Raw genomic sequence first — 14,450 nt, forward strand, 5'->3', positions numbered from 1 at the left:
ACTTGTTGACCCGTGGGATCAAACGTGATTATGGAATACGGCTATCCGTATCCCATAATCAAGCCGGTGCCCATTTGACGCGGCACTCGTATGATACGGGCGCATGTTTGATACGGGAGCCCGATCTACCCGGCAGGTGCGCGCACATTTGAGCGTGTTCTTCGAATATTCAGGCGAATTTTTCGTGAGCGTTAAAGTTTTACCTTCTGGGAGGTTGGATATTTCAAACTAGTTTAAGATGTTCCAGACTGGATTAATCTGTTTAAAGTTTGGAGGAAAGGCGTAAAGTTCAGTTCAGTTCAGAACACGTTTATTGGTGAAGGTACAACTGGCGATATATTCTGCGGTAGGTCCAGAGGGCAATAAAAAAATGTACTCACACAGGTGTTGGCAAACAGGCAGGAAAACAGACAAATAGTTGTTTTCAAGTCTTCAAGAAGTTTATTACACACAGCTTGTTTCGCAGACAACTTCAAACGTGCAGGCGATATGCGAAATGTGAAGAGGTACAACTAACTTTTTATACAGCTCAGAAGATTGCCAAGCCAACAAGAACTGGGGTAACTCTAAGCTATATCGTCTATTCTCCCGGCAGCTGGAAAAATAATTTCCCCTAAAGTTTACTGGCATGCGCCTCCCATTGACGATGGGAATCACTTCATCGAACGACGTTACATCCACAGATCATTTCATTGACACGCTGCTTCATCGAGAGATTATTTTACAGACAGCTATGCTTAGCTTTCTTTGTTGGTAACAAGTCACCCCAGACTATCGCCGCTAATGTAATGTAGGGTGGACCAAGTTGGTTAACTTTTGGTAATGAGCCGTCGCAAAATGTCGCCGCGAAGTAGTGTGCGTCGGCCGGCAATGGATATACCTGCGACGAATTGTCCCTGCCACTCGCAATTCGTTTAATGAGTGTCGATGATATTGTCACGAATAAAAAGAAAAAAAAACTTGATTAATCAAACTTAAAATGAACGTTCATTGCGGCACACTTGTGCCGAGAAACATAAAGTAACAAAGACCGTACATACTTTGATGGCGACGGAAGGACGACTGCTTCAAGCCGCAGTGCGAAGCTCCTTTTGTAAGTGCGTGGGTAACTAGAAGTTCATAGTTCGAACAAACAACAAGATTCTCGAGTCATCTGTACCATTCAAGCCATGCAAACAAAAGAAAGATAAAAAGGACAAGCGTTGGCGAAGATGAAACCAGAGCCAGCGGTTTAGTAGTCGAGCACGCAGCTGACTGCTTTTAGGCCGCGGCATTACTCCCCTCTTGAAAAAGCGCATCGTTTTAATGCAATACAAAGATACAGTGACAACGAAAGAAATATAAAAAGACAAACAACAGAGTCACTTAAAAAAACAGGTTTTCATGGTCCTATCGAGCATAGCCCAGTTCGAGTCGGACGACGTGAATCACCTTCGGATCGCAGAGGGTGGCGTGACAATCTTCATGTTCCGTCGAATTCGTCATCAAGGTTGCCGTAGAAATCGTTGTCGGGGTCGTCGTCGATATCATCGCTCGACTTGTCGCCTGTGTCATCATGAGCGTCATCGTCAGTCTCGTAATCGAGGTAGACGACACTGTCGTGAAGGCCGTAGTCAGGTTGGTTGTTGACGTCGCAGCCGGAGTTTTCCTTTGGAGTCGCTGTCCGTTTCATCCTTGAAGTCGTCGCTTAAGTCGTTTTCATGTTTTCGTCGAAGTAGGAGCCACGGGCTTTGTCGTGCTCATAGTCCGGGTCGCTTTCCGGGCCATGGTTGAGGTCGTCGTTCATATCGCAGGTGAAGTCATCCTCTGATGATTTCGGGGACGTCGCCTTCACGATCGTTCTCTTCACTGCCATTGTCTTAGGAGTTATCGTGTAGACAAGTGCTACGCACGTGGGCATAGATTACGTTAGCCCACAGCACCACACATGTCACGTATAAAAAAACATAAACTTGGATATTAAATCTTGAAATGAACGTTTATTCCGGAGTAATTGTGACGAGAAATGTGAAGTAACAAAGACCGTACATACTTTGACGGTGACTGAAGGATGAATGCTTTAAGCAGCCACGCAAAGGCTCTTTTTGAAAGCCCGTGTGTATCTAGAAGTTTCCGAGCTCGACCAAACAACACGATTCTTGAGTCATCTGGAACATTCCAGTCATGCAAACAAAAGAACGATAAAAAAGGACAAGCGTTCGTGGGGATCAGACCCCAGAAAGCGGCGTGGGAGGCGAGCACGCTGCTGACTCAGCTTTTCGCACGCGGCAATGTGTCAGTGTGGACGCATGCACACTGACACATCGAAACATCCCGTTTACATCTTACGAGATTGCATCGAAACAACGCGTTTGTTTATTTTTTCTTCACTTGAATGTTTGGGCAGACAACAAATATTTGACAATCTACATCTTGGTTTTTGTTCTCGGTTATCAGAATTTCGGAAACTTGGTACACTGATGAATCTTGTATTTTTGCTTTGCCGGGATATCAGCATTACTCACTTTGACGCGATAAAAAACAAAAAAAAAAACGTGGTGGAATGTCATTGCTTGTACAGTATGTCTACAAATGCGAACTTGTATCGTAATTTACTCCTGTTACGGGTGATTTTGCGTTTCTGTATTTGCGCTGTTGCGCTGTTGCATATTTGCTGAAGTTCATCGTCCATCATCTGGAATCGTCGCGAATTTTATAAGCTTTTTCGACGACTTTCTAAGTTTTGTAATAGAAAACAAGTATATTCTTATTCTTGGAGGATACTTCAATATCAACAAGCTCAGAAATACAAATTAAAAACGAGCAATTAAGTCTTTTATGTTAATGGTTTTAAAATTATATACTGGATAAACAATAATTACATGCACAACGTCTACGCTCATCGAAATTTTTATTAGCAACCCCTAGGTGTCCTTCATCACAGCTAACGCTATTATCAGCGACATCAGTGACCATTTGCCAATATATATGTCGATGTATAAACTTTATAAACATAAGAAACGTTCAGCGTAGGGTAATTTTCTAATTAAAACGTAACGAACACTACACAAAAAAAAAACTTTGAAGTGTCTTGAAGTGTGACTGACTGGAACCAACATATTTTGCAAACAAACGCGAACCTCGCGTATGAAATCTTTCTAAGAACATTAAAAAAATTCTACGAGGAGAGTTTCCCGCACAGCAGGGTCAAGCAGTGTAAAAAAATTCGCAAGCCTTGGATGAAAAGGGAATTTTTTTACAAAACAAACGAAAAAATAGTATGTTTCAATATTTCTTTCAAAAAACAAGCAACCCAGATGATAAAAAAAATAAACGTATCGAAATACTTTTATTAAACTACAAAGACGTGCGAAGTCCAGCGATTACTTAAACCTCTTCAAGAAGAAGATAACAATGAAGCATGAATACTTTGCAAATACAAGTGAAATCTGTGCTGTGATCAAAACCTTAAGAAACTGCAAGGGTCACGATGTTAATGGTTTTGACATTAAAGTGATCAGGTTTGCGATTGACATTATTGCACCTGTGTTAACGTATAGATTTAACTTTTCGTTTTCAATTGGTTGTTTTCCAAACGCTATGCAGGTTGCGAAAGTGGTGCTTATACTTAAAGGCGGCTTTAAATCACATTTAAAAATTATAAAACGAATTCCTTATTATACTTTTTTGTACGAAATGTCTTGAAAACATAATGCACCACAGATTTTCTTGCTATCTAGAATAACAACACATCCTCTCTGATTTTAAGCACACTTTTCCGAACAAGTGTTCAACTGAACAGCGCTGCTAATGCAAAAATATGAAATATTAAAATATATCGAGTATAAAGAGCTTATTTTAGGTCTGTATGTTGGAATTTCTAAAACCTCTGGTTTAACTAATCATAGAATACTATTAAAAGTTAGAACACTATGGTATCCGAGCAACTGGACTTAAACCTTTTGAATTGGTATTTGGAATGTCGAACGCAGTTTGTTGTCAAAGTAATTAAAATTCAGCAACCAAAACAAATGTGACTAAAATCCCTCAGGGGAGTGTACTCGGGCCGCAGTTGTTATAATATTTACAAATGATATCGAACAATGCGCACCAAACGTTACCTTTAATCTATATTCGGACGATACCAGTCATTTTATTAAAGGGTTAAAAACCTTTGAGATCGAAAGTACGGCGGCAGTTGTTTTTGAAAACCTGCAGATATGGACGCAAGTTACTGGAGTAGAAATAAATACACGCAAAAGTAAATGCGCACTGTTTTCGCGACGAAATCGCAACATTTTGTTGCATTTAAATATCAAGAAGAATTAATCTTTTTTAGATGTTGAAAATCCCTTAAAATTCTTGGTGTCATTTTTACTGAATCACTTTCTTGGACTGAACACCGTTGAGTATATCCATCAAAAATTTTGCAAAGCGATAGGAATAACACCGAAAACTCGTGTTATGTTTCCCGCGCGAGTGAAGTTGCCCTTGTATTATTCTCTGATCAATACACATTACGTGTATTGTCACCTGGCTTGGGAAAAAAAAAAAACTTAACAAAATTGTTTCTAACAGAAGCAAGTAATTCACATAATTGAAAATGTTTTTTTTTTCATTCTTCTGAGGAGTTTTTTTCGAAAACATAAAGTTGTTACATTTAATCATTTATGCCAATATCCTTTGATGGGAGTCTGCATAACGGCAGTAAAACGAAATAACTATTTTTTCGTACTGTCTGGCTTGGTGAGAACAAGCCAGGCGTTTGAAACTAGACATAGCGTAAACTGGTGTTTACTACTCCCCTTACTAATTATGGATTAACCTCTTTAAAATATGCACTACCGCGGCTTTTAAATCAACTCGAAAGTGAAAATATTAACATTACAAAAAAGAAGTATATGCTACGTGATGTGTTATTAGAAACCAAGAAATAATTACTTTTTTGTAGTCATACTTCGTTTCTGCTTAAATCAAAACACAGCCGAAGCTACGAGGTATTTGGACCAAATCAAGCTGCGTAGCGTCCGAAGCTCAAGTCACTAGGCTTTTTTTTTTTTTCTTTTCAGTTTATGATTTCTTCAGCAACGACAGAACACTTAAAAGAGTTCGACCAACACCATAATGGTACAATTTTGACACTGTCTGCTTGCAATCAAATTTGGGGGTTTTACGTGCCAAACCAACGACGGGCATCTGGCACGCCCCAGCGGAGGACTAAGGATGAATTTGGACCACCTGGGGATCTTTTGACGTGCAACCGAAAGCTCGGTTACACGGCGCCTTCTCCGCAGTAAGCCTCCGCCAGATTGCTGGCACCTCGGCCGGGATTCGAACCCGCCATACGGGGATCCGCAGGCCGGCGCTCTCGCCTCGGAGCCACCGAGGCGGTTCACTGTCTGCTTGATCCCACTAGTTTGCAGCATCGGCTGCGTCCAGACCTATGGTGAAACGGAGTGTAAACGAAGTAATAAGGTGTAGTATCTTGTTTTTTTCTTGTGTTGTCTGAAATTTTTCTGCTGCTTTTCTGCCACACGAAAAAGAGCCTTGTCAAGCTGCAAGTCATGCAGCTTTTTGCCTATCTTCCTCTAGTGTGTATAAAGGAAAATAAAGAGATTATTGTTATATCTGGTTGGTTTCGCTTACATGCTTCAGTTAGCTTTTTTTTATTTGTTTTGCGGATGTTTCAGTTGTCCTGTTGTGGTAACTGCTGACCAGTTCAAAAGTCCTGGCACAGTTTTCAGTGCGGACGTGTTTGGATGTCTGAAAAGAGCGTATGCGGAGATCGCAAGACCACCGGCTTTGCCCAGTAGAGTGTTAATCGGGGTCACTTCGGTGTCTTATATGTTTTCTTTTTTCTTTTAGCAGCAGGTGGCCTCGAGTCGACCTTTGAAACTGATTTCCTGCTGTGGGAAGCGGACGAGACATTTGTTTGGAGGGCGGGAGTGGGTGGGACGACCTTGGAGACACTGTTATTGGGAAGATAGAATATGTTGTCCTTTTTTGCGGCTCAATCGTTGCTCCAACATTTCTCAACCCTTGCCAGTCAAACAATTAATTTGAAACGTGCCCATGCGCGGTGCAAGACGTTTCTGTTCAGCGGTCTCAAGGGCCCGCGTATTTGTCGAGCGCGACAAATTGTTTGCCTTCATCCTGCGCGGGGAAGGCACTTGCTTCAAGGCGCAATTTCCGTTTGGCTGCCGCGAACGGCAGCAAAAGCGTAACATCGGTTGTACAGTTTTATTTATCGTTGTAAATATATAAATATATAGACTTTCAAAAATGGTAAAAGTTGCGGCGTTTGAAAACAAAGAAAGAAAAGAAATTGTCTTCGGGGACAAACTACCAGCCACGGCGTTTCATACTAATTATTATTTTATACTAATTAAATACTAATTAGCCAGATAATTATCTAAAATTTGTTAATTAACTTTTTAATTAGTGGGAATAGACACATGTTTCCAATTGGAGAGTTGCTGAGCGTAATCGAAAACCACTAAGTCAGGCATTTTCAGAAAGACTTTGAGCGCGTGAGAAGAGCATAGTAGCGCAATAACGTTGCCACTCGTGTAGCAGGTACAAGGCTAGCGGTTCCGGTAAGGTGCCCGTGCGATTTTCCGCCTCGTATCTAGCCCCAGCCTTGTACCTGCTCCACGAGTGGCAACTTTAGTGCGCTACTACTCTTCTCACGCGCTGAAAGTGTTTCTGAAAATGACTGATATAGTTGTTTTTGATAACGTTCAGCAACTGTCTAATTGGAATCATATGTCTATTTCCAATAATTAAAAAGTCAATTAACACATTTTAATTAAGTAGCTGGTATAATGACTATGTTTTTGGCGATTTCTGTCGTCCGCCGTGGCTGATAGTTTGTTACCGAAGACAGTTACTTTATTTTTTTTTATTTTTTTTTTCCAAACGCCCTAACTTTCAGAATTTTTTGAAAGTCTTCGCAAAAGCACCCGGTATATAATTCAAAACGTCTGTCCTGACTCCGAACATCACTGACCGCCGCGAACGGGAGACCTCCAACCAACCAGCACATTGCTCCACGAACACCCCGTCCTGATCGAAACCCGAGAGACTCCAGTGCCCGGGAAATAACTATCCTCAAGAAGGACGAAACTTTACTAGTACATTTCGGACTAAGGTCGGGTCTACAGTGGGATTATTTTCGTCTTTAGGGAGTTTGGCCTCACGCCTGCAAGCCGTTACGGGGACCGGGCAAAAGCGGGACACCCGATACCTCAACCCGGAGATGGTGGTAAGGCGTTGTATTGTTAGGTTGTTCGGCTAATGTCTGCTGAAAGCCGACCGCCTTCCGAGTTTATCGTCTGGAAGCAAATGAAACATGCCCCACAATGTGGTGGTCCTGCTTCCCTCCCGTGTAGGGACTGTGTACAAGGAAAAGCAACAACAGTAGCTGCTCGCTCCTACAAACGGCCTCGAAAGTAACAACTGCTCTTGTTTTGATGATGGACGTTACAATAATCACTACTAAAAGCCTAAATGCTTGTAAAAATTTGTTACAATAAGAAACCTAAAACAAAGTCAGCTTCTTTCTGCCATTCCCTCAAAAGCGTAATGAGTTTCTGTTCCAGTTCCACCGACGCCAGATAAAACTGCCACGTTCCTCTGTTCCTCCTAAAAGAAACTTCTTCCAGGAACAATTTTTATTGGAACGCAGTTCCGTACAATACTGACCGGGAACGCAGTCTTCCTGCTTTTAGCAATTTTTGAGTCTTCTCTGAAGCACCCCGTTACAAGAACCAGTTGATTAAAAATCTAAAATAAATTATTTTTGCTCGATCGTTATAAAACACAAGTGGTGCATCTCTCTCTCTCTCTCTCTCTCTCTCTACATATATATATATATATATATATATATATATATATATATATATATATATATATGTGTGTATATATATAAAGAAAGTTGAGGAGTTCCAGGAAAGGCCTTTGCTGCACCAACGTTTCAAGCGGGGACCGCTTTTCTTCAGGGTGGTAAAAACGGTCCCCGCTTGAAACGTTGGAGCAGTAAAGGCCTTTCCTGGAACTTCTCAACTTTCGTTATGCGTCCAACCGGCTTGTTGAACCTTCTCACCGTATATGTATATATATAGATTTTACTCTGTTGAACGCATGTTTTTCCTGCTCCCAATAAGTTCGCTAATTCGCATAAAACAAAAACAATTCGGTAGTGTGCGACGCCACTCATGCACATCGTGTTGCTCCTTTTGATGGGCCAGGAATGGCTTTTGTCCCACTGCCTCTTTAAGCGGCACAAACATGTTTGTAATTAATTGGAGCCAGAACCACGTCTGACATTGACAAGTGCGGTTATTTTATCCACCGTCACTAGGCGTTCTTTTTTATTTTATTACCTTGGTTGCAATGGTTGCAAAGAACTATGATGTAACCACTTGATGCCACAAAGAAGTCGAAAAATAGTATGTTATAGAACTTGCACTGCTTTGAATCTTGGTAGTCTATTTGTACACCTGCTGGAGTTACAGAAAAGTATCACCATACTGAAACTTTTCTCGATGGCGAATTTGATAAGTTTTCATTCCTTGACACCCTGAAAAAATGAAGGACTGAAAGCTACTTCTCTTTGCTGTATGGCTCGAGTGGGGTGACCATCCTTATGCTACTACTGTAACATATTTCTGTTTGTCTGCACTGCGCTGACACCTGTTGGACATTCTTTCAGTTATTGGTGGGTAGTTTCACGTCAGTTCATGCAATGATGATCCGGGTCATAATTTAGATATTTTTGTTAAAAATATATCTGAAAGTCATGTTCTTGTCAGGAACATTCAGGTATATATGAAGGCGGTAACAATATTTTTTTCGCTGAGATATATAATAGAGAAGCTCGAAGCGTGGAAACTGAGATTTCACAGTGCCACTTTGGCACAGTCGTCATTTCCTCATCGAAGTTTTCGTGTCACCATAACTTTTTTAATACGTTTTGCAAAGGATATAAGACACATAGACAAAAATTAAAAATACCAACAAAATATTTATATGCACACCAAAAAAAGAACTCAAATATGGCATAAAAACGTGTTTTAGAACATATTAAAAAAAAATTTTTGCAAATAAGTAATTTTTCATAATACTTCAAAAAACCTCAAAATTCGCATCCATACATATTCTTTACGATTATATAAAGATAATATGCCAACCCTTAATTGTAGTTTTGTTATTAAAGCGGAATTGTGGCTGACATGTCAAAACGTAACAAAATTGGGCGTCGATATTTAAAAAAAAAAAAAAAACTTCATTTATATATTTTTAATCTCCCCTTGGCACTTTGCCGTGACTTAAACTTATCTGTGATGGCAAAATATTGAGTAACATATGACCTCCGAACTGGAAAAGCTACGACAAATCTTCACTCAGAGCGAGCCGACGTCTTCGTCATAGCGGGTTTGCCGCATAACGTCGCCTTCATGGAAGCGTCAAAAGCTAGAAAGCGGGACTCTATCGTAGAGAGTGGAAATCCCTGCTATTCCGAGCATTGCTTTGTCATTGTGTGACGATACTACTACCCCCTCCTTCCCACCCATTATTTAGAACAACAAACGCCTGCGAACGTCACTGCTCTCGGCAGTTACGAATCTTGCCTTGAAACCCAACGCTAAATATGTGAAGAGTGAGTTAGGGTAATTTAAGGCGAGATTAGTTGCAAGAGAAAATACCTATGTCAGTTGGTCAGGAAACATTGTAATCTAAACCCAGAGACGACGAAAAGCACACATAAGTGAGAGTGCTAAACAAATTCTCGAATGCAGCTGAGTTTATTCACGAGAAGAACGTCAATAAATGCATGCCCACACAAAAAAAAAAAAAAAAACGGAAGATAAAGACATGTTACTGCAAAGACTTGACCGAATATAACTGGACAAACTAAATTACTCCAAGTTCAAAGACAGCAACGGTAACCGGCACCTCTCCCAAGGACCTAAGAAGATGAGTTTCACCAAGCTATATGAACCGACTAACACAGAACCTCTAAACTCCCTCTCCCGTTTTACCGCCGTAACCCCCTTCCCCAACACACACACACCCACACACACACACACACGTACACACACACACACACCGCTCCACTCCACTCCACTCCACTCCACTCCACTCTACTCTACTCCAATCCACTCCATTTCACTCCACTCCAACACCGAAAACGCCAAAATCATTAAAATAAAAGAAACTTTCATAGGGTGATTCAAAACAAAAACAAAAAAAAAACGGCTGACTATCGTTATGCTTACAGGAGACTCGATGTCTTTGGTGCTCAATACGTGGAACTGCAAACAAACAACACCAGCTTAACCGTGCGCGACGCATTGTTAAGGAGAGACCGAAGTTGACAATCACAAGGACATTTCCTTTCGGAACTCTGACCGGATATTCGGAGCCGGGAGAGAAGTATTCAGAACCTCTCAAATAGGCGTTTGCGAGGACGTTTCAAGTTCTGTCATTTACAAAGCGAGTAAGAACCTAGTTTCAAATCGAAGAGCCATGGCCCAACGATTCAGCACCGTGCTATCGTTCTGTGTGGACTATCTGCAGAGACACAAGAAGAAAGTGTATAGCTATAAGCACCTTGTACCGGTAGGGAGACTCAACAAAGTGCGGTTTGAAAAGCTACTGGCTCCACGGACAGTGAACGAATTTGACCTTTTATGCGAGCATTGCTACAAATACTTCAATTATGAGATTGCTTCTCCTCACAACGTGGGTACATCAAACTCTTCTTTCCGGACTCTGATTAAATTCTGACTGAAGTGAGTCAAGACGTGTGTGCTACTATACTCCGCGACAACTTTTCTTGGCAATGCAGTGGAAGGTACGTCCCGCGTCCCCTCTCCCATTTTGAGTCTACGCAGGCTCTCCTCCTCTCCCCGGAAATGGGGGAGGAGGAGAGCCTGCGTACACTCAGAATGGGAGAGGGGACGCGGGACGTACCTTCCACTGCATTGTCAAGAAAAGTTGTCGCGGAGTATAGTCCGTCGGTAACTCAATTAAAACCACGTAAAACGATTAAAAAATGCCCAAACGTATTTGGAGAAAAAACAAGCTCAGGTGAGTTCTTTGATTAGAAGAAAGCTGTCAAGCGTTTATGGCGTAAAAACCGGCGAAGACAGTTTTGAGCACTGCGCGGAATGGTATGACGCGTTCCGCGAAGTGCTGAAGGCATGCAGTTCCCACCAGGAACGCGAGCGATTCTACGCGCTTCTGCCATCAAGCATATCGAACAAAGAAATATTGCGTCTGGTGCCGAAAGCGACTGCCTACATGATTGCTCAAACAAGGAAACTAAAGCGTAAAAGTGGTGTATGAGTAACCCCTGATCCCTACATGGGGAAAAATGCGAATGTCGAAGACGTAAGGGTTGCAAATGAGTAATACACACGCAACGACCTCGCATGCTCTGTTCAAAGCCCTAACAAAAGGGACGCCGTCAAAGCCATGATCAATGACATGTCCAAAGTCGTAAAAAGTTTTATAACTCGCTCTATTACGGAAGCTTACCAGCTGTTTAGGAAAGACAATCCCCATCCAGCACTAGGCATCTTCAAATTTTATTCCCTACAATCAAAATGGGTAGAAAAAAATATTCCGAGCACGAGGTGTGCGCATGCATAGATCGCGTCAATTTTACTTGCTTTTAACGGCAATAACAAATGCCCCAAAGAAGACATTTACTGAAGACGACCTCAAGCGCATCTACCTCCGCAGCGCTCCACAGAACGATTGCTTCCTGCGCCTTCGCGAAAAGTGCCCGAAAACGCAGAGCATCTCGCTGCAATCGCTCCATCTCGACGAAGACAAAGCGATCTGTTTTTAGATGCGGAGCATCTCTTGCTCGGGCTATGTCCCGCGGCGTCGTAGTCCGCACTCACACTACGCATGCGCAACTCTCCTCGCTGAGCTTGCGTTGTCTCTCTCTCCAACAGCTGTGCGAAGTGCACGCAGCTACCAGCTGCGTCCCTCTCTCCAACAGCTGCGCGTGCGTTCTCTCTCTCTTCAACAGCTGCGCGAAGTGCACGCAGCTACCAGCTGCGTGCACTTCGCGTGCGTTCGCTTCTACTCACACCGCGCGCACGCGCAACTCTCCTCCGTCTCAGCTCGGAGCGTGGAGCGAAAGCTTGCGCTGGGAACCTCCTGGGTTCGAGTCCCCGCCACCCCCGCCCGTTTCGATCTGGATGAGTTTCGTACCGGCACGCGTTTGTGTGATGACTACTGCGTGATGCACGTTAAGAATTCCAGGTTAGCGGTTGTACTGCACTGGCTAAATTTCTCATCTACAGCTAAGAGACCGATTACCCGTTGAGGCGCATCTTCATCAAGGCTGTATAAGCATAAAGAGCAAACCAATTTCTGCGCGTGTTCAGTTTACCGCTGTTGACTCCACTTCCCTTTGTTCTTCCGATGAAGTGTGATGGAACAATGCTCCGCATCACCCCATGGTTCCCCTCGGGAAGATCGTGTAATTTTTTTGTTATGGGACGCCGTCGAACTCGTAAAAAAAGATTATGGACACATCCGCCTTCCTGCGGGAACTGGAGAGCGAAAAGTATATGAGGCATTCTTACATCCGCGACTTTCAACGAAGCCTGATACATGACACAAGCACCGCCTTACCACCCAAGGCAGTGATCTTCCACTTATATTTTGTGGAAAACTGGACAGTAAACTTCCCCACCGAAGTGAAGAGTTTTCATTGGAAAAAAAAACTCAAGTGTCTCTCTTCACAATAGTGGTTACGTCTACGCAAGGCACGCAAAGCTTTGCCGTTGTCAGCGATGACATGACGCATGACACAGCTCACACTCTTCTAGCCATAACGCAATAAAAGAGTACGTTGATGAACATCACCCAGTCTTTTCTGAAATAACTTTTTTTTTGTATCAGGCGGAGCGGCGGCCCATTTCAAGAATTGCTTCAAATAGCATGAATTATCTCGGAAGCCGCACTGTTCAGGAAGATGGATCTTTTCAGCCACTAGACACGGAAAAAACGCTGGTGATGGAGTAGGTGGTGTTCTTAAACACCACGCAACGCTCACCAACTTGAGATCTTCGCTCAACTCAACGATTGTCACCGCTAAAGACTTCGTAAAGTGCTACGTGAAAAAGTAACAAATGTATGTATGTTCCACCTGTCTTCGGAACGGGTTCGAGAGTTTCGTGTGGTGAAGCAAGCAGAGTAGACCACCGTCAAACCTGTGAGAGGAATCCAGGCATCTCATCTGTGGAAGTTGTCATATGCCGAAAGGCCGGATGTATACATATCCACTCAAGCAATTGAGAGGTTTAAGATTAGGTATGCATAGTTAGCGAATTTGCAGAGTGTGGCCGTTTCGTTTCTGTGAATTGTAAACTAATTAATGATATTCCAGCTCAAAGTTCCTTTTCACGTCACTAATACTCACCGCTTATGAAAAAAAGAATTTTAATAATATAAAATACATGCTATACCTAACTATCAAAATATTTGGTTCTGTGCAGCAAAGCCGCCATGACGAAGACGTCGGCTCGCTCCGAGTGAAAGTTTGTCGCGGCTTTTCCCGTGGATTTTCCCGTTCTTTTGCCATCCCAGTTTAGTTCAAGACACTGCAAAGTATCAAGGGGAGTTAAAAAAAAAAGATGGAGTTGTTTAAACATCGATGCCCAATCGTGACACACCTTGAGATATCAGCCGCATTTATGTGTTATTAACAAAAACACAATTAATGATGGGCATATTATCTTTATATATTGGTAAAATATCTTAAGACGCGCAATTTGATATGTTTTGTGAAGTATTATGACAGATGGTTTACTTGGAAAAAATTGTGAATGTGTCTCTAAAACGCGTTTTTATGCCATGTTTGATTTTTTTTTTGTTTGCATAGAAATATTTTATGGATAGTTTGACTTTTTTCTCTATGTGTTGTATGTCCTTTGTAAAACGTATTAAAGAAGTTATGGTGACGTGAAAGCTGCGATGAGGGAATGGCGACAGTGCAAAGTAGCTTTGTTAAATCTCAATTTCCACGCCTCGAGCTTCTCTAATTTATATCTCAGCGAAAAAAAAAAAAAAATACGGCGTTCATATATAGCTGAAAGTTCCTCCCAAAAACATGGCTTTCACTTTCATATATATTTTTAACAAAAATATCAAAATTATGACCCGGACCATCATTGCATAAACTGACGTGGAATCACCCTGGTAGGAGGGCGGCTAACCTACAGGAGAATGCACTTCTTTCGAATGATCACTGCTAATGTATGGTTTTCTTTTGATTCCCCTCAGCACTACCAAAGCGTTACAAAGAAGCCATTTCATGTGCTCTAAGCTATATTAAGCATATGTTAAGCATATGCATAAGCTTAGCCTGTGCTTCTAGTTAAGCATATGCATATTAAGCATATGTTCACACTCTTCCAGATGAGTACGTATATTAAAGTACAAAA

The sequence above is a fragment of the Ixodes scapularis genome, unplaced genomic scaffold (genome assembly GCF_016920785.2).
Source record: "Ixodes scapularis isolate PalLabHiFi unplaced genomic scaffold, ASM1692078v2 PGA_scaffold5__190_contigs__length_132052651, whole genome shotgun sequence".
Taxonomy (NCBI): domain Eukaryota; kingdom Metazoa; phylum Arthropoda; class Arachnida; order Ixodida; family Ixodidae; genus Ixodes; species Ixodes scapularis.